Source organism: Danio rerio, chromosome 4, assembly GCF_052040795.2.
Source record: "Danio rerio strain M-AB ecotype USA chromosome 4, GRCz13ab, whole genome shotgun sequence".
Classification (NCBI taxonomy): domain Eukaryota; kingdom Metazoa; phylum Chordata; class Actinopteri; order Cypriniformes; family Danionidae; genus Danio; species Danio rerio.
In genome coordinates, this window is record NC_141024.2 from 64,668,701 (window position 1) to 64,693,551 (window position 24,851).

The 24,851-nt window shown below is 41.1% G+C and overlaps 31 non-coding genes across 31 annotated transcripts; all 31 read right to left on the reverse strand.

The window, feature by feature from the left end:
- Window positions 1–677: 677 nt before the first annotated feature.
- LOC137494647 (5S ribosomal RNA) lies at window positions 678–796 on the reverse strand. Its single transcript, XR_015487650.1, has one exon. It is a non-coding gene; the product is annotated as a 5S ribosomal RNA (ribosomal RNA).
- Window positions 797–854: 58 nt separating this feature from the next.
- On the reverse strand, window positions 855–973 carry LOC137494636 (5S ribosomal RNA). The gene has a single exon (XR_015487651.1). It is a non-coding gene; the product is annotated as a 5S ribosomal RNA (ribosomal RNA).
- A 58-nt stretch (window positions 974–1,031) lies between these two features.
- On the reverse strand, window positions 1,032–1,150 carry LOC137494625 (5S ribosomal RNA). The gene has a single exon (XR_015487653.1). It is a non-coding gene; the product is annotated as a 5S ribosomal RNA (ribosomal RNA).
- A 58-nt stretch (window positions 1,151–1,208) lies between these two features.
- LOC137494613 (5S ribosomal RNA) lies at window positions 1,209–1,327 on the reverse strand. The gene has a single exon (XR_015487654.1). It is a non-coding gene; the product is annotated as a 5S ribosomal RNA (ribosomal RNA).
- Window positions 1,328–1,385: 58 nt separating this feature from the next.
- On the reverse strand, window positions 1,386–1,504 carry LOC137494602 (5S ribosomal RNA). Its single transcript, XR_015487655.1, has one exon. It is a non-coding gene; the product is annotated as a 5S ribosomal RNA (ribosomal RNA).
- A 58-nt stretch (window positions 1,505–1,562) lies between these two features.
- Window positions 1,563–1,681, reverse strand: LOC137494591 (5S ribosomal RNA). The gene has a single exon (XR_015487656.1). It is a non-coding gene; the product is annotated as a 5S ribosomal RNA (ribosomal RNA).
- A 58-nt stretch (window positions 1,682–1,739) lies between these two features.
- LOC137493478 (5S ribosomal RNA) lies at window positions 1,740–1,858 on the reverse strand. Its single transcript, XR_015487657.1, has one exon. It is a non-coding gene; the product is annotated as a 5S ribosomal RNA (ribosomal RNA).
- Window positions 1,859–1,916: 58 nt separating this feature from the next.
- On the reverse strand, window positions 1,917–2,035 carry LOC137494580 (5S ribosomal RNA). The gene has a single exon (XR_015488227.1). It is a non-coding gene; the product is annotated as a 5S ribosomal RNA (ribosomal RNA).
- A 58-nt stretch (window positions 2,036–2,093) lies between these two features.
- On the reverse strand, window positions 2,094–2,212 carry LOC137493477 (5S ribosomal RNA). The gene has a single exon (XR_015487658.1). It is a non-coding gene; the product is annotated as a 5S ribosomal RNA (ribosomal RNA).
- A 58-nt stretch (window positions 2,213–2,270) lies between these two features.
- On the reverse strand, window positions 2,271–2,389 carry LOC137494569 (5S ribosomal RNA). Its single transcript, XR_015487659.1, has one exon. It is a non-coding gene; the product is annotated as a 5S ribosomal RNA (ribosomal RNA).
- Window positions 2,390–2,447: 58 nt separating this feature from the next.
- On the reverse strand, window positions 2,448–2,566 carry LOC137494558 (5S ribosomal RNA). The gene has a single exon (XR_015487661.1). It is a non-coding gene; the product is annotated as a 5S ribosomal RNA (ribosomal RNA).
- A 58-nt stretch (window positions 2,567–2,624) lies between these two features.
- Window positions 2,625–2,743, reverse strand: LOC137494547 (5S ribosomal RNA). Its single transcript, XR_015487662.1, has one exon. It is a non-coding gene; the product is annotated as a 5S ribosomal RNA (ribosomal RNA).
- A 58-nt stretch (window positions 2,744–2,801) lies between these two features.
- Window positions 2,802–2,920, reverse strand: LOC137494536 (5S ribosomal RNA). Its single transcript, XR_015487663.1, has one exon. It is a non-coding gene; the product is annotated as a 5S ribosomal RNA (ribosomal RNA).
- A 58-nt stretch (window positions 2,921–2,978) lies between these two features.
- LOC137494525 (5S ribosomal RNA) lies at window positions 2,979–3,097 on the reverse strand. Its single transcript, XR_015487665.1, has one exon. It is a non-coding gene; the product is annotated as a 5S ribosomal RNA (ribosomal RNA).
- Window positions 3,098–3,155: 58 nt separating this feature from the next.
- On the reverse strand, window positions 3,156–3,274 carry LOC137494514 (5S ribosomal RNA). Its single transcript, XR_015488229.1, has one exon. It is a non-coding gene; the product is annotated as a 5S ribosomal RNA (ribosomal RNA).
- A 58-nt stretch (window positions 3,275–3,332) lies between these two features.
- Window positions 3,333–3,451, reverse strand: LOC137494502 (5S ribosomal RNA). The gene has a single exon (XR_015487666.1). It is a non-coding gene; the product is annotated as a 5S ribosomal RNA (ribosomal RNA).
- A 58-nt stretch (window positions 3,452–3,509) lies between these two features.
- LOC137494491 (5S ribosomal RNA) lies at window positions 3,510–3,628 on the reverse strand. The gene has a single exon (XR_015487667.1). It is a non-coding gene; the product is annotated as a 5S ribosomal RNA (ribosomal RNA).
- Window positions 3,629–3,686: 58 nt separating this feature from the next.
- On the reverse strand, window positions 3,687–3,805 carry LOC137494480 (5S ribosomal RNA). The gene has a single exon (XR_015487668.1). It is a non-coding gene; the product is annotated as a 5S ribosomal RNA (ribosomal RNA).
- A 58-nt stretch (window positions 3,806–3,863) lies between these two features.
- LOC137493476 (5S ribosomal RNA) lies at window positions 3,864–3,982 on the reverse strand. Its single transcript, XR_015487669.1, has one exon. It is a non-coding gene; the product is annotated as a 5S ribosomal RNA (ribosomal RNA).
- A 58-nt stretch (window positions 3,983–4,040) lies between these two features.
- LOC137494469 (5S ribosomal RNA) lies at window positions 4,041–4,159 on the reverse strand. Its single transcript, XR_015487670.1, has one exon. It is a non-coding gene; the product is annotated as a 5S ribosomal RNA (ribosomal RNA).
- A 58-nt stretch (window positions 4,160–4,217) lies between these two features.
- On the reverse strand, window positions 4,218–4,336 carry LOC137494458 (5S ribosomal RNA). The gene has a single exon (XR_015487672.1). It is a non-coding gene; the product is annotated as a 5S ribosomal RNA (ribosomal RNA).
- A 58-nt stretch (window positions 4,337–4,394) lies between these two features.
- On the reverse strand, window positions 4,395–4,513 carry LOC137494447 (5S ribosomal RNA). The gene has a single exon (XR_015487673.1). It is a non-coding gene; the product is annotated as a 5S ribosomal RNA (ribosomal RNA).
- Window positions 4,514–4,571: 58 nt separating this feature from the next.
- Window positions 4,572–4,690, reverse strand: LOC137494436 (5S ribosomal RNA). The gene has a single exon (XR_015487674.1). It is a non-coding gene; the product is annotated as a 5S ribosomal RNA (ribosomal RNA).
- Window positions 4,691–4,748: 58 nt separating this feature from the next.
- LOC137494424 (5S ribosomal RNA) lies at window positions 4,749–4,867 on the reverse strand. Its single transcript, XR_015487675.1, has one exon. It is a non-coding gene; the product is annotated as a 5S ribosomal RNA (ribosomal RNA).
- A 58-nt stretch (window positions 4,868–4,925) lies between these two features.
- Window positions 4,926–5,044, reverse strand: LOC137494413 (5S ribosomal RNA). Its single transcript, XR_015487677.1, has one exon. It is a non-coding gene; the product is annotated as a 5S ribosomal RNA (ribosomal RNA).
- A 58-nt stretch (window positions 5,045–5,102) lies between these two features.
- LOC137494402 (5S ribosomal RNA) lies at window positions 5,103–5,221 on the reverse strand. The gene has a single exon (XR_015489005.1). It is a non-coding gene; the product is annotated as a 5S ribosomal RNA (ribosomal RNA).
- A 58-nt stretch (window positions 5,222–5,279) lies between these two features.
- LOC137494389 (5S ribosomal RNA) lies at window positions 5,280–5,398 on the reverse strand. Its single transcript, XR_015489058.1, has one exon. It is a non-coding gene; the product is annotated as a 5S ribosomal RNA (ribosomal RNA).
- A 58-nt stretch (window positions 5,399–5,456) lies between these two features.
- Window positions 5,457–5,575, reverse strand: LOC137494378 (5S ribosomal RNA). The gene has a single exon (XR_015487678.1). It is a non-coding gene; the product is annotated as a 5S ribosomal RNA (ribosomal RNA).
- Window positions 5,576–11,378: 5,803 nt separating this feature from the next.
- On the reverse strand, window positions 11,379–11,497 carry LOC141383596 (5S ribosomal RNA). Its single transcript, XR_015489056.1, has one exon. It is a non-coding gene; the product is annotated as a 5S ribosomal RNA (ribosomal RNA).
- A 58-nt stretch (window positions 11,498–11,555) lies between these two features.
- LOC141383886 (5S ribosomal RNA) lies at window positions 11,556–11,674 on the reverse strand. The gene has a single exon (XR_015489628.1). It is a non-coding gene; the product is annotated as a 5S ribosomal RNA (ribosomal RNA).
- A 7,097-nt stretch (window positions 11,675–18,771) lies between these two features.
- trnak-cuu (transfer RNA lysine (anticodon CUU)) lies at window positions 18,772–18,844 on the reverse strand. Its single transcript has one exon. It is a non-coding gene; the product is annotated as a tRNA-Lys (tRNA).
- Window positions 18,845–24,851: the final 6,007 nt, after the last annotated feature.

A 24,851-nucleotide genomic window follows, 5' to 3' on the forward strand; every position in this document is an offset into this window, starting at 1 on the left:
GTTCTATTTTTACAGCGTTTGAGATGGATGTCCTGCTAGGAGGGGAGAGCAGACATTGAGATGCGCTCAGCTAATTGCACAACTCTTTGAAGTGCTTTGCGGTCCTGGTTTGAGCTGTTTCCATACCACATTGAGATACATTGAGTCAATACGCTTTCTATGGTCCCTGAATAGAAAGTTTTTAGGATTGATCAAGGCGTTCCTAGGGTATATGGAAAGGCTAAGTGGATCTAGAGAACTTCTTTTTTCTCAACGAGCCAGTGGGAATCCGAGCTTGGTACACAGCAGATTTTAAGCTCTCTTTCACAGAATATGCTGGCACATTGTGGTGCACGAGGTGAGAACCAAGCAGGTGAAAGAAGGCAGACTGATCTCCAAGGCCAGCCTGGTAGCCAGCCGCTGACACCAGACTGCTGGAAGAAAAATCCCTGCCCTTCGAGGTGAATAATGAGACCCCCGGTGGAAACTGACTTTTTTTTTTTTTTTTTTTTTTTTTTTTAGCACACCAACAGCTTAAGACAGCTATTTAAAACAGGCGCAGCACCAGGGAAGGACGCAGCTCAGCTGGCATCGACACAGCATCGACAGAAACAATGCCCTTGAAGGCGAGAAAAAATAATGGCAGCGAAGCTGTGACACGGGGAAGTCTATCAGCTGCCAAATGAAGCACTTCGAAAAGCTTACAGCACCTGGTATTCCCAGGCGGTCTCCCATCCAAGTACTAACCAGGCCCGACCCTGCTTTACTTCCGAGTTCAGATGAGATCGGGCATTTCCAGGGTGGTATGGCCGTAAGCGAAAGAGGCTGTCAAGCGTTGGCTATTTAAATCAGCTGCCAAATGAAGCACTTCGAAAAGCTTACAGCACCTGGTATTCCCAGGCGGTCTCCCATCCAAGTACTAACCAGGCCCGACCCTGCTTTACTTCCGAGTTCAGATGAGATCGGGCATTTCCAGGGTGGTATGGCCGTAAGCGAAAGAGGCTGTCAAGCGTTGGCTATTTAAATAAGCTGCCAAATGAAGCACTTCGAAAAGCTTACAGCACCTGGTATTCCCAGGCGGTCTCCCATCCAAGTACTAACCAGGCCCGACCCTGCTTTACTTCCGAGTTCAGATGAGATCGGGCATTTCCAGGGTGGTATGGCCGTAAGCGAAAGAGGCTGTCAAGCGTTGGCTATTTAAATCAGCTGCCAAATGAAGCACTTCGAAAAGCTTACAGCACCTGGTATTCCCAGGCGGTCTCCCATCCAAGTACTAACCAGGCCCGACCCTGCTTTACTTCCGAGTTCAGATGAGATCGGGCATTTCCAGGGTGGTATGGCCGTAAGCGAAAGAGGCTGTCAAGCGTTGGCTATTTAAATCAGCTGCCAAATGAAGCACTTCGAAAAGCTTACAGCACCTGGTATTCCCAGGCGGTCTCCCATCCAAGTACTAACCAGGCCCGACCCTGCTTTACTTCCGAGTTCAGATGAGATCGGGCATTTCCAGGGTGGTATGGCCGTAAGCGAAAGAGGCTGTCAAGCGTTGGCTATTTAAATCAGCTGCCAAATGAAGCACTTCGAAAAGCTTACAGCACCTGGTATTCCCAGGCGGTCTCCCATCCAAGTACTAACCAGGCCCGACCCTGCTTTACTTCCGAGTTCAGATGAGATCGGGCATTTCCAGGGTGGTATGGCCGTAAGCGAAAGAGGCTGTCAAGCGTTGGCTATTTAAATAAGCTGCCAAATGAAGCACTTCGAAAAGCTTACAGCACCTGGTATTCCCAGGCGGTCTCCCATCCAAGTACTAACCAGGCCCGACCCTGCTTTACTTCCGAGTTCAGATGAGATCGGGCATTTCCAGGGTGGTATGGCCGTAAGCGAAAGAGGCTGTCAAGCGTTGGCTATTTAAATCAGCTGCCAAATGAAGCACTTCGAAAAGCTTACAGCACCTGGTATTCCCAGGCGGTCTCCCATCCAAGTACTAACCAGGCCCGACCCTGTTTTACTTCCGAGTTCAGATGAGATCGGGCATTTCCAGGGTGGTATGGCCGTAAGCGAAAGAGGCTGTCAAGCGTTGGCTATTTAAATAAGCTGCCAAATGAAGCACTTCGAAAAGCTTACAGCACCTGGTATTCCCAGGCGGTCTCCCATCCAAGTACTAACCAGGCCCGACCCTGCTTTACTTCCGAGTTCAGATGAGATCGGGCATTTCCAGGGTGGTATGGCCGTAAGCGAAAGAGGCTGTCAAGCGTTGGCTATTTAAATCAGCTGCCAAATGAAGCACTTCGAAAAGCTTACAGCACCTGGTATTCCCAGGCGGTCTCCCATCCAAGTACTAACCAGGCCCGACCCTGCTTTACTTCCGAGTTCAGATGAGATCGGGCATTTCCAGGGTGGTATGGCCGTAAGCGAAAGAGGCTGTCAAGCGTTGGCTATTTAAATAAGCTGCCAAATGAAGCACTTCGAAAAGCTTACAGCACCTGGTATTCCCAGGCGGTCTCCCATCCAAGTACTAACCAGGCCCGACCCTGCTTTACTTCCGAGTTCAGATGAGATCGGGCATTTCCAGGGTGGTATGGCCGTAAGCGAAAGAGGCTGTCAAGCGTTGGCTATTTAAATCAGCTGCCAAATGAAGCACTTCGAAAAGCTTACAGCACCTGGTATTCCCAGGCGGTCTCCCATCCAAGTACTAACCAGGCCCGACCCTGCTTTACTTCCGAGTTCAGATGAGATCGGGCATTTCCAGGGTGGTATGGCCGTAAGCGAAAGAGGCTGTCAAGCGTTGGCTATTTAAATCAGCTGCCAAATGAAGCACTTCGAAAAGCTTACAGCACCTGGTATTCCCAGGCGGTCTCCCATCCAAGTACTAACCAGGCCCGACCCTGCTTTACTTCCGAGTTCAGATGAGATCGGGCATTTCCAGGGTGGTATGGCCGTAAGCGAAAGAGGCTGTCAAGCGTTGGCTATTTAAATAAGCTGCCAAATGAAGCACTTCGAAAAGCTTACAGCACCTGGTATTCCCAGGCGGTCTCCCATCCAAGTACTAACCAGGCCCGACCCTGCTTTACTTCCGAGTTCAGATGAGATCGGGCATTTCCAGGGTGGTATGGCCGTAAGCGAAAGAGGCTGTCAAGCGTTGGCTATTTAAATCAGCTGCCAAATGAAGCACTTCGAAAAGCTTACAGCACCTGGTATTCCCAGGCGGTCTCCCATCCAAGTACTAACCAGGCCCGACCCTGTTTTACTTCCGAGTTCAGATGAGATCGGGCATTTCCAGGGTGGTATGGCCGTAAGCGAAAGAGGCTGTCAAGCGTTGGCTATTTAAATAAGCTGCCAAATGAAGCACTTCGAAAAGCTTACAGCACCTGGTATTCCCAGGCGGTCTCCCATCCAAGTACTAACCAGGCCCGACCCTGCTTTACTTCCGAGTTCAGATGAGATCGGGCATTTCCAGGGTGGTATGGCCGTAAGCGAAAGAGGCTGTCAAGCGTTGGCTATTTAAATCAGCTGCCAAATGAAGCACTTCGAAAAGCTTACAGCACCTGGTATTCCCAGGCGGTCTCCCATCCAAGTACTAACCAGGCCCGACCCTGCTTTACTTCCGAGTTCAGATGAGATCGGGCATTTCCAGGGTGGTATGGCCGTAAGCGAAAGAGGCTGTCAAGCGTTGGCTATTTAAATCAGCTGCCAAATGAAGCACTTCGAAAAGCTTACAGCACCTGGTATTCCCAGGCGGTCTCCCATCCAAGTACTAACCAGGCCCGACCCTGCTTTACTTCCGAGTTCAGATGAGATCGGGCATTTCCAGGGTGGTATGGCCGTAAGCGAAAGAGGCTGTCAAGCGTTGGCTATTTAAATCAGCTGCCAAATGAAGCACTTCGAAAAGCTTACAGCACCTGGTATTCCCAGGCGGTCTCCCATCCAAGTACTAACCAGGCCCGACCCTGCTTTACTTCCGAGTTCAGATGAGATCGGGCATTTCCAGGGTGGTATGGCCGTAAGCGAAAGAGGCTGTCAAGCGTTGGCTATTTAAATCAGCTGCCAAATGAAGCACTTCGAAAAGCTTACAGCACCTGGTATTCCCAGGCGGTCTCCCATCCAAGTACTAACCAGGCCCGACCCTGCTTTACTTCCGAGTTCAGATGAGATCGGGCATTTCCAGGGTGGTATGGCCGTAAGCGAAAGAGGCTGTCAAGCGTTGGCTATTTAAATCAGCTGCCAAATGAAGCACTTCGAAAAGCTTACAGCACCTGGTATTCCCAGGCGGTCTCCCATCCAAGTACTAACCAGGCCCGACCCTGCTTTACTTCCGAGTTCAGATGAGATCGGGCATTTCCAGGGTGGTATGGCCGTAAGCGAAAAAGGCTGTCAAGCGTTGGCTATTTAAATCAGCTGCCAAATGAAGCACTTCGAAAAGCTTACAGCACCTGGTATTCCCAGGCGGTCTCCCATCCAAGTACTAACCAGGCCCGACCCTGCTTTACTTCCGAGTTCAGATGAGATCGGGCATTTCCAGGGTGGTATGGCCGTAAGCGAAAGAGGCTGTCAAGCGTTGGCTATTTAAATCAGCTGCCAAATGAAGCGCTTCGAAAAGCTTACAGCACCTGGTATTCCCAGGCGGTCTCCCATCCAAGTACTAACCAGGCCCGACCCTGCTTTACTTCCGAGTTCAGATGAGATCGGGCATTTCCAGGGTGGTATGGCCGTAAGCGAAAGAGGCTGTCAAGCGTTGGCTATTTAAATCAGCTGCCAAATGAAGCACTTCGAAAAGCTTACAGCACCTGGTATTCCCAGGCGGTCTCCCATCCAAGTACTAACCAGGCCCGACCCTGCTTTACTTCCGAGTTCAGATGAGATCGGGCATTTCCAGGGTGGTATGGCCGTAAGCGAAAGCGGCTGTCAAGCGTTGGCTATTTAAATCAGCTGCCAAATGAAGCACTTCGAAAAGCTTACAGCACCTGGTATTCCCAGGCGGTCTCCCATCCAAGTACTAACCAGGCCCGACCCTGCTTTACTTCCGAGTTCAGATGAGATCGGGCATTTCCAGGGTGGTATGGCCGTAAGCGAAAGAGGCTGTCAAGCGTTGGCTATTTAAATCAGCTGCCAAATGAAGCACTTCGAAAAGTTTACAGCACCTGGTATTCCCAGGCGGTCTCCCATCCAAGTACTAACCAGGCCCGACCCTGCTTTACTTCCGAGTTCAGATGAGATCGGGCATTTCCAGGGTGGTATGGCCGTAAGCGAAAGAGGCTGTCAAGCGTTGGCTATTTAAATCAGCTGCCAAATGAAGCACTTCGAAAAGCTTACAGCACCTGGTATTTCCAGGCGGTCTCCCATCCAAGTACTAACCAGGCCCGACCCTGCTTTACTTCCGAGTTCAGATGAGATCGGGCATTTCCAGGGTGGTATGGCCGTAAGCGAAAGAGGCTGTCAAGCGTTGGCTATTTAAATCAGCTGCCAAATGAAGCACTTCGAAAAGCTTACAGCACCTGGTATTCCCAGGCGGTCTCCCATCCAAGTACTAACCAGGCCCGACCCTGCTTTACTTCCGAGTTCAGATGAGATCGGGCATTTCCAGGGTGGTATGGCCGTAAGCGAAAGAGGCTGTCAAGCGTTGGCTATTTAAATCAGCTGCCAAATGAAGCACTTCGAAAAGCTTACAGCACCTGGTATTCCCAGGCGGTCTCCCATCCAAGTACTAACCAGGCCCGACCCTGCTTTACTTCCGAGTTTAGATGAGATTGGGCATTTCTTTTTTTTTTTTTTTTTTTTTTTTTCTTTATTTTATATCAAAAATTAAAAACAGTTACATTCAGGTAATAATACATTTACATTATATAAAGTCATTTGAACATATGTATTCCCGCTTAAAAAGTCTTTTTCAAATACATCAATCTTGTCATTCATGTTACAATAATAAAAAAGAGTATTAAGCAGTTCAGACATTTTTCTTTGAAACAATTTACACACAGACAATTTGCCATTCTTTTGTTTAACAATATTCCTTCTATTCCATATCACATTTCTTGCAACTGTTAAAAAGAAGTTTATGAACCTTGTGTTTTTACCTTCTGTTTTACAACCAAATAAAAATAATGTTTCCCATTCCTCATCAACAACTTCATTTTCAATCCCCATTTCATTTAGCATTTCTTTAATTTTTCCAATAAAACATTTTAACTCTTTGCATTTAAAAAACAAATGTAATATACCTTCATCTTCTTCATTACAAACTTTACATCTTGCATCATTTGCCAAACCTATTTTACACAATCTCATTTCACTTAATAAACAGTTTTGTCTTAAAATGTAATCAAAATTTTCTAAAACGGGACTTTTCCACCAAGCTCTTACATTTTGCCATATTTCCTTCTTTTCAATATTGGGATATAACCTTTTCCAGTACTCTTCTGCTTTGGGTGTAACAAAAACATCTTTACGTAAACAAGAATAAAACATTTTCAGTATACCATCTTTAAAAGCATATTGATTTTCTTTAAAGTTTATCACCCTTCCTTCATCTCTGTGCATTTCCAATTTATTTTCTATAATTTCTTTCCATTCTTTTGGTATATTTTTTTTCAAGTTGTTAAACTGATTTTCAATAACTCTTTTAGATTCGTTTTCATAGTTTTCTATTATTGCATCTTTTATTACTTGCGCCTGTACATAACCAGGTATCACTTCATATAAAATATCTTTAATTTGCTTTATTCCTGCATTAAACCATTTCTTATAAAAAATAGTATTATTCCCTTCTTTAATATATTCATTTAAAAACAGCGGTTGCTTTAAAATCTCTTCTTTACTAAATGAACAATCAATATGCTTTCTAAAATCTCCCCATGCTTTAATAACCTCTTTATAGAATTCTGGAACTTTATTCATCATATTCTCTTTGGGCTTCATCCATAATATATATTCTTGTATTTCCCCACATTTATTTAAAAAATATCTCATCACATCTTTCCATACATGTTTTTCTTCTTTCCAATATTTATTTACAGTTTTAATTCTTATGCTTTTCATTCTGATTAGTGGATCAATTAAACCTAAGCCTCCTTCTTCAACTTTACCAATTATGGTGTCATAAGCTATTCTGGAAGGTTTTCCATCCCATAAGAAATCTAAAACAATAGCTTTTATCTTTTTATACACACTCATTGGCAAACTCACTGTACCTAAAACATACCACATTTTTGATAAAAATAAGGAATTTAAAACTAAAACTTTCCCCTTTAAAAACAAACCTCTTAATTTCCAGAAATGTAATCTTTTCTCCATTCCCTTTAAAACTTCCTCCCACATTAAATTCCTTGTTTCATTTTCATTTTCACCAACCCTTATACCTAAAATTTTCATATCAACTGTCTCCTCTTTAAATTTTATTTTTTCTGGTAAAACATTTATTTTTCCCAGTCTCATGTATTTAGTTTTTTCCTTATTAATTTTTGCTCCTGTTCCATTACAATATCTGTTTAAAATTCCCTCTGCTTTTTCAATACTTTTAATATCTTTTACTATTAAAGTAGTATCATCAGCATACTGAAATATTTTGTGTTCTAAGTCTGTTCCTTTTATACATAATCCTCGTATTTGCGTTTCATTATCAATTGCTAATCCCAATGTTTCAGATACAAGTGTGTATAATAGTGCTGACATTGGACATCCTTGTCTTATTGATCTTGTTATTTTAAAATCTTTAGTTAAAAAACCATTTACTTTTATACAGCTTGTTATATCTGCATATAAACATTTTATCCATTGTAAGTATCTTTCTCCAAAACCAAATCTCTCCATTACATCCATCATATATTTGTGTTCCACTCTATCAAAAGCTTTTTCTAAATCGACACTGATTATATATCCTGTTTCTTTTTCCTCTCTCATATACCATATTATATCTCTTATATTGTTTATGACATCAGTTATGTCTCTTTTTAGAACTGCATATGCTTGATTTGTTTTGATTATGTTAGGTACAACTACTTTCAATCTATTAGCTAAAACCTTTGCTAAAATTTTATAGTCCGTGTTCAGCATGCTTAAGGGTCGATAATTCTTTAAGTCTCCTTTGTCTCCATTTCTTTTATAAATCATTTTCACCATTCCTTTCTTCATACTATTAGTTAACTCTCCTTTTTCATAAATATCACTGTATATTTCATTTAAAATAGGAATTAAAACATTTTTAAAAACTTTATAAAACTCAACTGGTAGTCCATCTATTCCTGGACTTTTCCCATTTCTCGACTGATCAATAGCTGTTTCTATTTCTAAATCTGTTATCTCACTCTCACACATTTCCTTGTCCTCTTTATTTAATTTTGCTGTTATTTTTTCTAATAAAAAATGTTCATCATTTAAATTAACTCCATTTTCTGTAAATAATTCCTTATAAAATTGTCTAGTTTCATTTAAAATCCCCTCTTTGTCTTCTACAGTTTTCCCATCTTGTGTTTTTATACATTTTATTATAGCTGCTCTCTGTCTTGTTTTTTCTAATTCATAAAAGTATTTTGTACTTCTTTCTCCTTCTACAATGTCTTTAGCTCTGCTTCTAATAATTACTCCTTTACACTTTTCTTCTTCAATTTTCTTCAGCTTTTCCTGTAATTCAATTATTTTGTCAACATTTATCCCATTTACTTTACTCATTTCTTCATTCCATTCTTTTCTAATTTAATTTTCTTTGAATTTTTTTGCCTTTTGTATTTTTTCTGATATATTTATTGAGTATTCTTTTATTCTATTTTTCAGATTATCCCACCATAAACCTGTTTCTGTTTCAAACATTTCATCATTCACACTATTAATTATTATATTTTCTATATCCATTTTATAACTTTCTATTTTTAACAGCTCAGTGTTGAGTATCCACACTCCTGGTCCTTTTTCAATCTCATTAAAATTCATCGTTATCCATAAAAAATCATGATCACTCTCACTATAGGTTTTATATAAAATTGTGTTAACATATTGTACTTCATTTTTCTTACATAAAAACAGGTCAATTCTACTTTGCTTTAAAATCCTATTTGCAATTTCTCTTCTTGAATACTCTCTTTTCATACCATTTCGCTCTCTCCATACGTCTACCAAATCACATTTTCTCATCAAATTTTGTAGTTCATTCCTCCCTCTGTCTGTTCTAAAATTCATTGAGTCATCTATATCTATTCTTTGCATGGCAATATTAAAATCTCCTAAAATATATATGTTTTCATTCTTTTCTATTAGCTTATCTATTTCCTTATAAAAGTTATATTTGTCCTTTTCCTCATTTGGTGCATGTATGTTGCATACTCTAAAACTTTTCCCACCATACAGAACTTTTACAATTATTATTCTTCCATTTGTGTCTTTATAGTCTAATTCTACTTTCTCAAAAATCCCTCTTTTTATTAAAATTGCTACTCCTCTATTCTTTTCTATATTTCCATTACTAAATATTTCACCATTCCATAATTTTCTCATTTCATTTTTAATCTCATTTTCCCACTTTGTCTCTTGTAAACATAATATATCACACTTTTTTGTCAAACACGTTAATCTTTCAAACTTTTCACATTTGGACAATCCTCTTACATTCAATGATACCACACATACATTACTCATTAGTATAATTATTGGATAAACCAATAACCACCATTCATTCTGAGTCACTGTCACTTAAACAAATGTTTCTTGCATCTCCTTTTTCAAATTTCTTCCTTTCCATTCTTTCTTTAATCTCTTCTCTTCTTATTTTCTGCCGTTGTAGAACCATTTCAATGTTTAAGCCACTTTTAGATCTTGATTTTAAATCTTTTATCTTTTTTCCTTTTTCTTTTTTTTCCAGTCCATAATTCCCCCTTTCAAAATCCATTGCTCTTACCTCATTTATTGCTCTTATTTCATTGTTCTCAGTCCTTGTTTTCTCCTGTCTCTCTTCATTGTTCAGTTCTATAGTGTCCTCATTATCTTGTTCCTCAGCAAATTGTCTATTATTTGGTTCTTCTTCTTCCTTGTTTGCTCCTTCTCCCAGTTCCATTCCTTTATCCTCTTGCTCATTTCTGTCCTCTTCTGTATTGTTTTCTTCTTCTGTTTTGTCCTCCTTCCTTTCTGTTGCCGTATTTTCAAGTGATTCTTGTATTTCCATCCTTTCAATTTCCTCCTCTTTTTCACAGTTACATCTTGTCGATGCCCTCTCGCAGCCCTGGCACTGCGGAACTTCGCAGTCCCGCACATAATGCCCCTGCTGAAGACATCTCCTGCATGTGAAATTTGGGCAGTCTTTCTTCTCATGCTCTGTACTGGAGCAGAGTCTGCACATTTTCAGTTGATTATCATGAATCACTCTGAAATATTGCATCCCTTCTTCCGTCATGAAGCCAACATTGTATGGTAAAGATTTCACTTCTTTGGGAAATTTTACCCTGACAAAGCGTGTTCCATCTGCCACCATTGTTCCCGGATGATATTTTCTTCTTATTGAAAGTATCGGAGTTACTCCCCAATTGCTTAGTTTCTGTTGTATCTCATCATCATGTATATAACTTGGCAAGTTCAGAAATGATACCATTTTTTCTGTTGCACACAGCTTTTTCATCTCACATTCTTCTCCATTAATCATCAGTCCGTTTAACAATATCTCGCATTCTTTTTCACTTTCCATTGTCAGTTCAAATTCATTGTTGTTTTTTCTTCTCAGTCCAAGTAGTTTGCCAATCCCGACTTTGTCTTCTACTGCTTTAATTATGTTGTTTATAGTTGCGTTTTCAATGTCTCTTACCATCATTGTTAGTGTGGCTTCCTTCTTGTACTCTCTTTGATACCTTGCTTGCTTCTTTAGTTTGTTCAGCATCTGTTGTTTTTGACTTACAGCATTCCTTTGTCCTTCAATATTCTTTTCACTTTCAATACTTGCAGTTGATTGTAGATCCCCTTTCTTTTCTTGACCACCTCCTTTCCCTTCTTTTTTCTTTGAAACAACTGTTGCCCATGTCTCCTTGCTGTTTTCTCCGGCATCTTCATTTCGAGTCCTTTCAAACATGTTTGTAGCATTTCCTGCTCCCCGTTCCTTTGTTCATTCGTGTCCTGTCCATTCTCTTTCTCTTTTGTGTCCATGTTGTTGTTTTCTAACCCCAAAACAGTGTTACTGTTTGGGGTTAGTTAAAATTAATCTTTAACTGAAAAAACAATTAAAGTAAACTTTGTAATGCAAAATCTAAAAATAAAAAAAAAACAAAACTGCAAAAATGGAAGAGCCTCTCTCTTCCTACTGCCACCTCACACTTCCTGCAGTGCACCAACTCTAACTCACACTAGAGGGCGTGTCCAGGGTGGTATGGCCGTAAGCGAAAGAGGCTGTCAAGCGTTGGCTATTTAAAGCAGCTGCCAAATGAAGCACTTCGAAAAGCTTACAGCACCTGGTATTCCCAGGCGGTCTCCCATCCAAGTACTAAGCAGGCCCGACCCTGCTTTACTTCCGAGTTCAGATGAGATCGGGCATTTCCAGGGTGGTATGGCCGTAAGCGAAAGAGGCTGTCAAGCGTTGGCTATTTAAAGCAGCTGCCAAATGAAGCACTTCGAAAAGCTTACAGCACCTGGTATTCCCAGGCGGTCTCTCATCCAAGTACTAACCAGGCCCGACCCTGCTTTATTTCCAAATTCAGATGAGATCGGGCATTTCCAGGGTGGTATGGCCGTAAGCGAATGAGGCTGTCAAGCGTTGGCTATTTAAAGCAGCTGCCAAATGAAGCACTTCGAAAAGCTTACAGCACCTGGTATTCCCAGGCGGTCTCCCATCCAAGTACTAAGCAGGCCCGACCCTGCTTTACTTCCGAGTTCAGATGAGATCGGGCATTTCCATTTTTTTTTTTTTTTCTTTTTTATTATACTGTTCAAAATTCATACAATTCACTTATTTATACATATTTCACTTCAGACAAAACATTAAAAAGGTCCGTATTACATCATATCTTCACAATAAAACATTTTAAATATAAAATGTTGCAAGTAGAACTCCTTAAAGGGTATAATCACCTTTTTTAAAAAGGCATTTTCATTCCTGTGTCATTTAAAATCTTTGAAACTTCTTGAGTAAAAACATCATAAAAAGCCTCCTGCATGTCCTCCAACTTAAAATAATAAAACAGATATTCAACATATTTCTCCACCTTCCTCTTAAACACATTCCACACATCTAATACAGCTTTTTCCTTTTTTGCAGCAACTCTTCTCTCCCATATTGCACTTTTTATTAACATCACAAGTAAATTTATGAGCTTTTCATTATTACATTCTTTGTTCACTCCCAACATCAACACCTTTTCCCACTCAAGATCGTCATCTCTTTCTCCTTTCAAAGTTAAAATAATGCTTTTGCATTTCTCATTAAAATCTTTCAACTCATTACAATATAAAAACAGGTGTAAGAATCCTTCATCTGCATCTTGACATACTTTACATGTGACACTTTCCTCCATCCCTATTTTGTTTAAAATTATATCTGTAAAAACTGCTTTATTTCTGATCAAATACTCCAAATTCTCCACTTTTGACTGTACTAATTTGCCCTTTATATTAGCCCATATGTTGTCTTCATTTACATCTTTAAACATCCGTATCCAGTACTCATTTGAACGCGGTTTCTTAAAAACCCCATCTCTAAAAAACCCATAAATCATTTTCACAGTACTATCTTTCAAGTTCCACCATTTCTCTCCAAATTTCACAATCACATCTTTACTTTGTTTATTTTCTTCCATGTTTTCTATTCTTGTTAACCATTCTGTAGGTATGGCATTTTTGATTATGTCGTATTCCTTTATTAAGTCTTGTCTGTTAAAATCCTCCTTCGCTTCATCCATTACGTCAATAACATACTGTACCGGTAAAAATCCTTCCTTAAATTCATATAAAACATCCCTTACTCTTGTTATTCCCACCTCCCACCATTTCCTAAAAAACACCACTTTCTCTTGATTAAGAATGCCACTGTTTAAGAATAAAGGCTGATTTAAAATGTTCTCGCGTCCTTGTATGTTAAAATGTACACAAGTTAAAAATTTCCCCCATGCTCCAATCAGTTCTTTATAAAAATCTGGTAGACCCTCTGTCATGAATTTTTTCATCCTCATGCATAAAATATTATCTCCCATATTAAAATTGCCACTTTTACTTAAAAAATATTCCATTGTTCTTTTCCATGCTGCCTTATTGTCTTCATCCAAATATTTCCTTACCATTTTTACTCTTAAACTGTTTTTTCTTTGCTCCACGTCTATTAAACCTAGACCCCCTTTGCCTACTTCTCCAATTAACGTTGCATATGCTATTCTTGGAGGTTTCCCTTCCCATAAAAAATCTAAAAAACATTGTTTCAGCCTTTTTTCCATCCACAGTGGCATTGATGACACATATAAAATATTCCATAATTTAGAAACCATTAAAACATTCAAAATTAAAACCCTCCCCTTTAAAGTTAAAGACATTAATTTCCAAAACCTCAGCCTCCGTTCAATCCCTCCTAACATTTCCTCCCACATGGTTACTTCTGCTTTCTTTTCATCCCTCCCAATTACAATGCCTAAAATTTTAATTTCATCCATTTCCTTAAAAGTAAAATGTCCAGATAAAGCCTCAGTTTCTCCAAATCTCAAATATACTGTTTTATCTTCATTTATTTTAGCCCCTGAACCCTTGCAAAAATGCTGTACTGTTTCCATTGCTTGCTTTACACTTGCCAGATCTTGTAGTATTAATGTGGTATCATCAGCATATTGAAATATTTCATTCACTCCCCCCTCTACCTCTATTCCTTTTATTCTGTCCTCGTGCTTCACAGCTAATCCCAGTGGTTCTGCAACTAAAGCATATAAAAGTGCAGATAACGGACAACCCTGTCTGATTGACCTTGTTATCTTAAAACAGTCTGTTAAAAACCCATTGCATTTTATCCTTGTTACCGCTCCTCTATATAAAATCTGAACCCACTTTATAAAATTTTCCCCAAAACCAAAACTCTTTAACACTCCAAATAAAAAGTCATGCTCCACCCTATCAAAAGCTTTCTCGAAGTCCAGACTAATTAAAAAACCATCTTTCTGCTTATCATTTATATATCTAATTGTGTCTTTAATACTCATAGTTGTATCCGCAATGTCTCGTCCTTTTATACTATATGCTTGGTTTGTTTTTATTATGCTTGGCATCACTTCTTTTAGTCTATTAGCCAAAACTTTGGCTAAAATATTCAAATCAGTATTAAGCATTGTTATAGGTCTATAGTTTTTTTAAAGCTACTTTATCCCCCTTTCCTTTGTATATCACCTTCATTAAGCCCATCCCCATTCTTTTATTTATCTCACCATTCTCAAAAATCTCATCATATACTTCCTTTAAAATACTAGATAAAATATCTTTAAAAACAATATAAAATTCACTTCCCAACCCATCTATTCCTGGACTTTTCTTTTTGTTCAATCCACTAATTGCTCTTTTTATTTCTTCTTCTCCTATCTCCTCGTCACATTCTCTTTTTCCCCCTTCTTCTACTCTTGATTTTATTAGATTTAGTAATTCCCCGTTTTCTTTTTCTTTTATTCCCTCTGTGCAAAACAATTTATCATAATATGATCTTATTTCTTCCAAAATCTCCTCATGTTGTTCTACTATGTTCCCATTTTTGCTCCTTATTTCTCTAATCATTTCTGACTTCCCTCTTCTCTTTTCTAGATCAAAGAAAAATTTAGTGCACTTTTCCCCCTCTACTGTAAATTTTGCTTTCCTTCTTAATCTTGCACCTTCAAATTTCTCCTCCTCCATTTCATTTAATCTTCCTTGCAGTTCTTTTATCTTTTGTATATTTTTTCCATTCTCATTTTTCAATTCGTTTTCTAGTTTTTCTTTCAGCTCCTTTTCCTTATATTTTTTACAATTTTGTAATTGTCTACAATATTTTATCATAAACTTTTTAACTAAATACTTCACATTCTCCCACCACATTCTTTTGTCCTCATTATAAATTTCATTCCCTTTTTCCTTTTGAATAATTTCCTTTACACTTAAAACATAGTCTTCATTCTTTAAAACCGCTGTGTTTAAAACCCATACCCCTGGCCCTCTTTTCACATTACTCCAGTCAAGCTTCATAAAAAGTGGCTTATGGTCACTCAGACTTGTTTCTTCATATTTAATCTTGTTTATAAACCCTTCAACATTTCTTGTGCATAAAATAAAATCAATTCTTGTTTGACAACAAAAATTCCCCACTATCTGTCTTATTGAGTACTCTTTTGTCTGTTCATTCCTTTCTCTCCACACATCAATTAAATTCATTTCCTTCCAATATTTCCTTCCAATTCATTTCCAATATTTTCAGTTATTTTCTCCCCTTATCCGTTTTAAAAACCATTCCCTCAGCCATTTCTAATTTACTAAAAACAGTGTTAAAATCACCCATGATAATAACTCTTTCGTGTTTCTTTAAATAATCTCTAAGTACATTAAAATACTCTTTCTTTTTGTTCTCCTCTGTTGGGGCGTGAACATTCACCATAATTACTTTTTTCTTTACATACTCCATTTCACATATCATACACTTTCCCTCTTTGTCATTATAGATTGTTTTACATAAAACCCCACTGTTTTCTTTTATTAAAATTGCAACTCCTCTCCCTAGTCTCCCATCCCCATTATTGTATAACATTTCCCCACTCCACCTTTTTCTTATTTCGTTCATGCATTCTTCCCTCCAGTTTGTCTCTTGTAGTAAAATCACATCTTCTCGTTTACACATTTCTTTCACTTTTTCAAATTTCCTGATGTCTAAAAGCCCTCTTGCATTAAAAGACACAATTCCTAAAACCATAAAAAATATAAAAACATTCATAAAAGACATAAAAACATTCATAAAAAACATAATCTCAGTCCATGTCTTCCAAGCCCTTTAGCAACTCATACTTATTTGTGCATTCAATTTCTTCATCTTTTAGCAGTTTTTTTTCTTGCAGTCTCTAAATTAGGTTTTTATCTTTAACGATCTTCTCCTTTTTGCTGATTTCCCCTGTGTCTCTTTGTTTCCATCCTTTTGTAAATGTCCCTCTAAATCGGCTTGCTCGTCATTACTTTGGCCTTTTGTCTCCTCTGTGTCCAATGCCTTTTGAAAACTGTCTGTGATGTCCATTTGTGTCCAAAATGTGTCTTCCTGTTGTCCTTGATTTAAGTCTTTATTATTTGAATCGCTCAATTCTGCTGCTTCCAAAACACTCTTTAAACTGTCAGTCATATCCATTTGTGTCCATGTTGTCCCTTCCTGTTCAGTGACTCTGTCTATTCCATTAGTCTCATTCTCTTGTAGTTTTTCACTTTCAGATTCTGTACTTTTTTCTTGTGTTGTTGTTTTGTCCTCTGACTGGATATTGTCTCCTTCATACATCTGCCTGCCCACCTGCTGCTCTACCTCCTCCTCCTCTTCCCCTATCCAACATTCACATTTATTTAAAACCTTATTACAAAATACCTTTCAGTTAACAGCTGAACACGCTAACCGATTGCGCCACAGACACTTAGAGAAAAGTCACCTACAGTGGTAGAAAGGCGGAACTTTGTCTCAAAAGGTCTGCTATATGAACCCTAATGTAAGTTTGTTGAGAGTGAGAGAGAAAAGTAACAGAAACGCCCAACGTGGGGCTCAAACCCACGACCCTGAGATTAAGAGTCGCATGCTCTACCGACTGAGCTAGCCGGGCTGATAAGAAACTTTTCAAGAGCTAGACACTGTTTACAGTAATACCTTCCCTACCCGTGAAAATGTTCTGCTAAATCCTGATTTCATCTTGTAACGCTGGACAGAATGTGGCTCATGATATATGCCCAGTGCACGTGTTAGCAGTTGCAAGGCAGCAAAATGCAGAATTCGCCCCTGCGTGGGCTTGAAACACCACCCTTTCAGTTAACAGCCGAACACGCTAACCGATTGCGCCACAGAGACTTAGGGAAAAGTCACCTACAGTGGTAGAAAGGCGGAACTTTGTCTCAAAAGGTCTGCTATATGAACCCTATTGTAAGTTTGCTGAGAGAGAAAGAGAAAAGTAACCGAAATGCCTAACGTGGGGCTCAAACCCACGACCCTGAGATGAAGAATCTCATGCTCTACCGACTGAGCTAGCCAGGTTAATGAAGACCTATTTCAAGAGCTAGACACTGTTTACAGTAATACCTTCCCTACCCTTTGAGAATCTTCTGCTAAATCCTGATTTCATCTTGTAACGCTGGACAGAATGTGGCCCATGATATATGCCCAGCGCACGTGTTAGCAGTTGCAAGGCAGCAAAATGCAGAATTCGTCCCTGCGTAGGCTTGAACAACAACCTTTCAGTTAACAGCCAAACACGCTAACCAATTGCGCTACAGAGACTTAGGGAAAAGACACCTACAGTGGTAGAAAGGCGGAACTTTGTCTCAAAAGGTCTGCTATACGAACCCTAATGTAAGTTTGCTGAGAGAGAGAGAGAAAAGTAACAGAAACGCTCAACGAGGGACTCAAACCCACGACCCTGAGATGAAGAATCTCATGCTCTACCGACTGAGCTAGCCAGGTTGATAAGAAGCTGTTTCAAAAGCTAGACACTGTTTACAGTAATACCTTCCCTACCAGTGAGAATATTCTGCTAAATCCTGATTTCATCTTGTAACGCTGGACAAAATGTGGCCCAGGATATATGCCCAGTGCACGTGTTAGCAGTTGCAAGGCAGCAAAATGCCTAATTCGTCCCTGGGTGGGCTTGAACCACCAACCTTTCAGTTAACAGCCGAACGCGCTAACTGATTGCGCCACAGAGACTTAGGGAAAAGTCACCTACAGTGGTAGAAAGGCGGAACTTTGTCTCAAAAGGTCTGCTATATGAACCCTAATGTAAGTTTGTTGAGAGAGAGAGAGAAAAGTAACAGACACGCCCAACGTGGGGCTCGAACCCACGACCCTGAGATTAAGAGTCTCATGCTCTACCGACTGAGCTAGCCAAAGTTGATGAGAAACTCTTTCAAGAGCTAGACAATGTTTAAAGTAATACCCTCCCTACCCGTGAGAATCTTCTGCTAAATCCTGATTTCATCTTGTAACGCTGGACAGAATGTGGCCCATGATATATGCCCAGTGCACGTGTTAGCAGTTGCAAGGCAGCAAAATGCAGAATTCGTCCCTGCGTAGGCTTTAACAACAACCTTTCAGTTAACAGCCGAACATGCTAACCAATTGCGCTACAGAGACTTAGGGAAAAGACACCTACAGTGGTAGAAAGGCGGAACTTTGTCTCAAAAGGTCTGCTATACGAACCCTAATGTAAGTTTGCTGAGAGAGAGAGAGAAAAGTAACAGAAACGCCCAACGAGGGGCTCAAACCCACGACCCTGAGATGAAGAATCTCATGCGCTACCGACTGAGCTAGCCAGGTTGATGAAAAGCTGTTTCAAGAGCTAGACACTGTTTACAGTAATACCTTCCCTACCCATGTGAATATTCTGCTAAATCCTGATTTCATCTTGTAACGCTGGACAGAATGTGGCCCAGGATCTATGCCCAGTGCACGTGTTAGCAGTTGCAAGGCAGCAAAATGCCTAATTCGTCCCTGGGTGGGCTTGAACCACCAAACTTTCAGTTAACAGCCGAACGCGCTAACCGATTGCGCCACAGAGACCCAGGGAAAAGTCACCTACAGTGGTAGAAAGGCGGAACTTTGTCTCAAAAGGTCTGCTATATGAACCCTAATGTAAGTTTGTTGAGAGTGAGAGAGAAAAGTAACAGAAACGCCCAACGTGGGGCTCGAACCCACGACCCTGAGATTAAGAGTCTCATGCTCTACCGACTGAGCTAGACGGGCTGATGAGAAACTCTTTCAAGAACTAGACACTGTTTTCTGTGATAACTTCCCTACCTTTGAAAATCTTCCGCTAAATCCTGATTTCATCTTGTAACGCTGGACAGAATGTGGCCCAGGATATATGTCCAGTGCACGTGTTAGCAGTTGCAAGGCAGCAAAATGCCTAAATCGTCCCTGGGTGGGGTTGAACCACGAACCTTTCAGTTAAAAGCCGAACGCGCTAACCTATTGCGCCACAGAGACTTAGGGAAAGGTCACCTACAGTGGTAGAAAGGCGGAACTTTGTCTCAAAAGGTCTGCTATACGAACCCTAATGTAAGTTTGTTGAGAGAGAGAGAGAAAAGTAACAGAAACGCCCAACGAAGGGCTCAAACCCACGACCCTGAGATGAAGAATCTCATGCTCTACCGACTGAGCTAGCCAGGTTGATGAGAAGCTGTTTCAAGAGCTAGACACTGTTTACAGTAATACCTTCCCTACCCGTGAGAATATTCTGCTAAATCCTGATTTCATCTTGTAACGCTGGACAGAATGTGGCCCAGGATATATGCCCAGTGCACGTGTTAGCAGTTGCAAGGCAGCAAAATGCCTAATTCGTCCCTGCGTGGGCTTGAACCACCAACCTTTCAGTTAACAGCCGAACGCGCTAACCGATTGCGCCACAGAGACTTAGGGTAAACTCACGTACAGTGGTAGAAAGGCGGAAGTTTGTCTCAAAAGGTCTGCTATACGAACCCTAATGTAAGTTTGCTGAGAGAGAGAGAGAAAAGTAACAGAAACGCCCAACGAGGGGCTCAAACCCACGACCCTGAGATGAAGAATCTCATGCTCTACCGACTGAGCTAGCCAAGGTTGAAGAGGAGCTGTTTCAAGAGCTAGACACTGTTTACAGTAATACCTTCCCTACCCGTGAGAATATTCTGCTAAATCCTGATTTCATCTTGTAACGCTGGACAGAATGTGGCCCAGGATATATGCCCAGTGCACGTGTTAGCAGTTGCAAGGCAGCAAAATGCTTAATTCGCCCCTGGGTGGGCTTGAACCACCAACCTTTCAGTTAACAGTTGAACGCGCTAACTGATTGCGCCTCACAAACTTAGAAAAAAGTCACCTACAGTGGTAGAAAGGCGGAACTTTGTTTCAAAAGGTCTGCTATATGAAGCCTAATGAAAGTTTGCTGAGAGAGAGGCAACAGAAACACCCAACGTGGGGCTCGTAACCACGACCCTGAGAATAAGAGTCTCATGCTCTACTGACTGACCTAGCCGGCTGAAGCTTGTTTAAGAGCTAGACACCGTTTTCTGTAATACCTTCCCTACCCGTGACAATCTTCTGCTAAATCCTGATTTCATCTTGTAATGCTGGACAGAATGTGGCCCAGGATATATGCCCAGTGCACGTGTTAGCAGTTGCAAGGCAGCAAAATGTCTAATTCGTCCCTGGGTGGGGTTGAACCACCAACCGTTCAGTTAACAGCCGAACGCGCTAACCTATTGCGCCACAGAGACTTAGGGAAAGGTCACCTACAGTGGTAGAAAGGCGGAACTTTGTCTCAAAAGGTCTGCTATATGAACCCTAATGTAAGTTTGTTGAGAGTGAGAGAGAAAAGTAACAGAAACGCCCAACGTGGGGCTCGAACCCACGACCCTGAGATTAAGAGTCTCATGCTCTACTGACTGAGCTAGCCGGGCTAATGAGAAACTCTTTCAAGAACTAGACACTGTTTTCTGTAATAACTTCCCTACCTTTGAAAATCTTCTGCTAAATCCTGATTTCATCTTGTAACGCTGGACAGAATGTGGCCCAGGATATATGTCCAGTGCACGTGTCAGCAGTTGCAAGGCAGCAAAAAGCCTAATTCGTCCCTGGGTGGGGTTGAACCACCAACCTTTCAGTTAACAGCCGAACGCGCTAACCTATTGCGCCACAGAGACTGAGTAAGAAGTCACCTACAGTGGTAGAAAGGCGGAACTTTGTCTCAAAAGGTCTGCTATACGAACCCTAATGTAAGTTTGTTGAGAGAGAAAAGTAACAGAAACGCCCAACAAAGGGCTCAAACCCACGACCCTGAGATGAAGAATCTCATGCTATACCGACTGAGCTAGCCAGGTTGATGAGAAGCTGTTTCAAGAGCTAGACACTGTTTACAGTAATACCTTCCCTACCCGTGAGAATATTCTGCTAAATCCTGATTTCATCTTGTAACGCTGGACAGAATGTGGCCCAGGATATATGCCCAGTGCACGTTTTAGCAGTTGCAAGGCAGCAAAATGCCTAATTTGATTCTGGGTGGGCTTGAACCACCAACCTTTCAATTGACAGCCGAACGCGCTAACAGATTGCGCCACAGAGACTAAGGGAAAGGTCACCTACAGTGGTAGAAAGGCGGAACTTTGTCTCAAAAGGTCTGCTATATGAACCATAATGTAAGTTTGTTGAGAGTGAGAGAGAAAAGTAACAGAAACGCCCATCGTGGGGCTCGAACCCACGACCCTGTCATTAAGAGTCTCATGCTCTACAGACTGAGCTAGCCGGGCTGATGAGAAACTCTTTCAAGTACTAGACACTGTTTTCTGTAATAACTTCCCTACCTTTGAAAATCTTCTGCTAAATCCTGATTTCATCTTGTAACGCTGGACAGAATGTGGCCCAGGATATATGTCCAGTGCACGTGTTAGCAGTTGCAAGGCAGCAAAATGCTTAATTCGCCCCTGGGTGGGCTTGAACCACCAACTGATTGCGCCTCACAAACTTAGTAAAAAGTCACCTACAGTGGTAGAAAGGCGGAACTTTGTTTCAAAAGGTCTGCTATATGAAGCCTAATGAAAGTTTGCTGAGAGAGAGGCAACAGAAACACCCAACGTGGGGCTCGAACCCACGACCCTGAGAATAAGAGTCTCATGCTCTACTGACTGACCTAGCCGGCTGAAGCTCGTTTAAGAGCTAGACACCGTTTTCTGTAATACCTTCCCTACCCGTGACAATCTTCTGCTAAATCCTGATTTCATTTTGTAACGCTGGACAGAATGTGGCCCAGGATATATGCCCAGTGCACGTGTTAGCAGTTGCAAGGCAGCAAAATGCCTAATTCGTCCCTGGGTGGGGTTGAACCACCAACCTTTCAGTTAACAGCCGAAAGCGCTAACCTATTGCGCCACAGAGACTGAGTAAGAAGTCACCTACAGTGGTAGAAAGGCGGAACTTTGTTTCAAAAGGTCTGCTATAAGAACCCTAATGAAAGTTTGCTGAGAGAGAGGCAACAGAAACACCCAACGCGGGGCTCGAACCCACGACCTTGAGATTAAGGGTCTCATGCTCTACCAACTGAACTAGCCGGCTGAAGCTCATTTGAGAGCTAGACACCGTTTACAGTAATACCTTTCCTACCCGTGACAATCTTCTGCTAAATCCTGATTTCATCTTGTAACGCTGGACAGAATGTGGCCCAGGATATATGCCCAGTGCACGTTTTAGCAGTTGCAAGGCAGCAAAATGCCTAGTTTGATTCTGGGTGGGCTTGAACCACCAACCTTTCAATTGACAGCCGAACGCGCTAACAGATTGCGCCACAGAGACTTAGGGAAAGGTCACCTACAGTGGTAGAAAGGCGGAACTTTGTCTCAAAAGGTCTGCTATATGAACCATAATGTAAGTTTCCTGAGAGAGAGAGAGAAAAGTAACAGAAACGCCCAACGAAGGGCTCAAACCCACGACCCTGAGATGAAGAATCTCATGCTCTACCGACTGAGCTAGCCAGGTTGATGAGAAGCTGTTTCAAGAGCTAGACACTGTTTACAGTAATACCTTCCCTACCCGTGAGAATATTCTGCTAAATCCTGATTTCATCTTGTAACGCTGGACAGAATGTGGCCCAGGATATATGCCCAGTGCACGTTTTAGCAGTTGCAAGGCAGCAAAATGCCTAATTTGATTCTGGGTGGGCTTGAACCACCAACCTTTCAATTGACAGCCGAACGCGCTAACAGATTGCGCCACAGAGACTAAGGGAAAGGTCACCTACAGTGGTAGAAAGGCGGAACTTTGTCTCAAAAGGTCTGCTATATGAACCATAATGTAAGTTTGTTGAGAGTGAGAGAGAAAAGTAACAGAAACGCCCATCGTGGGGCTCGAACCCACGACCCTGTCATTAAGAGTCTCATGCTCTACAGACTGAGCTAGCCGGGCTGATGAGAAACTCTTTCAAGTACTAGACACTGTTTTCTGTAATAACTTCCCTACCTTTGAAAATCTTCTGCTAAATCCTGATTTCATCTTGTAACGCTGGACAGAATGTGGCCCAGGATATATGTCCAGTGCACGTGTTAGCAGTTGCAAGGCAGCAAAATGCTTAATTCGCCCCTGGGTGGGCTTGAACCACCAACTGATTGCGCCTCACAAACTTAGTAAAAAGTCACCTACAGTGGTAGAAAGGCGGAACTTTGTTTCAAAAGGTCTGCTATATGAAGCCTAATGAAAGTTTGCTGAGAGAGAGGCAACAGAAACACCCAACGTGGGGCTCGAACCCACGACCCTGAGAATAAGAGTCTCATGCTCTACTGACTGACCTAGCCGGCTGAAGCTCGTTTAAGAGCTAGACACCGTTTTCTGTAATACCTTCCCTACCCGTGACAATCTTCTGCTAAATCCTGATTTCATTTTGTAACGCTGGACAGAATGTGGCCCAGGATATATGCCCAGTGCACGTGTTAGCAGTTGCAAGGCAGCAAAATGCCTAATTCGTCCCTGGGTGGGGTTGAACCACCAACCTTTCAGTTAACAGCCGAAAGCGCTAACCTATTGCGCCACAGAGACTGAGTAAGAAGTCACCTACAGTGGTAGAAAGGCGGAACTTTGTTTCAAAAGGTCTGCTATAAGAACCCTAATGAAAGTTTGCTGAGAGAGAGGCAACAGAAACACCCAACGCGGGGCTCGAACCCACGACCTTGAGATTATGGGTCTCATGCTCTACCAACTGAACTAGCCGGCTGAAGCTCATTTGAGAGCTAGACACCGTTTACAGTAATACCTTCCCTACCCGTGACAATCTTCTGCTAAATCCTGATTTCATCTTGTAACGCTGGACAGAATGTGGCCCAGGATATATGCCCAGTGCACGTTTTAGCAGTTGCAAGGCAGCAAAATGCCTAATTTGATTCTGGGTGGGCTTGAACCACCAACCTTTCAATTGACAGCCGAACGCGCTGATTGCAGCCACAGAGACTTAGGGAAAGGTCACCTACAGTGGTAGAAAGGCGGAACTTTGTCTCAAAAGGTCTGCTATATGAACCATAATGTAAGTTTCCTGAGAGAGAGAGAGAAAAGTAACAGAAACGCCCAACGTGGGGCTCGAACCCAGGACTCTGAAATTAAGAGTCTCATGCTCTACTGTTGGAATATCTTGCCAATTCCATACGTGTTCAATAAGAAAAGGTCTGGAGAGGGTTTTCTTCAATGCTAAAAATATTAGTAATTTATTAGATACAAATGAATAATTCGATGACAGAGCTCTGGGTTTTATTACCCCAATGGAATACAAGAATTACATTCAAGATGTTCGCAACTAACATACATTTCCTGACTCCAGCATATATACACAACTGACCTTAACAGGTGGAGTTTTGGTTTAACGTCACTTATCAGTCATTCTGCAGTCCCTTGGCCCTTTGTTACCCCTGGACATTACTTCCTCTTTCTGCAACCTTTCTCTGCATACCAGAACTGAACACTTCCGTGCATCTTTAATATATTTCACACTTCTACAAGCATCATGACAACTTGTGACATGTCTAGACTTCTGGAACAAACCTAAATTTATTCTTATTCTGCTTTTTCCACTTGTCAGCAGTTCTTCTAAAAAGTATGCAGCACAGTAAAAAAGAGGAAGTTTGTCTGGTCAAGATGTTTTATAATACAATAGAAAAGATTGATTAATCTGTTGTTAGTCTAAACATTTTCCTAATAAAAAAACACAAAAGTAATGAAAATAAATTCCTTTTCTCCAACAATT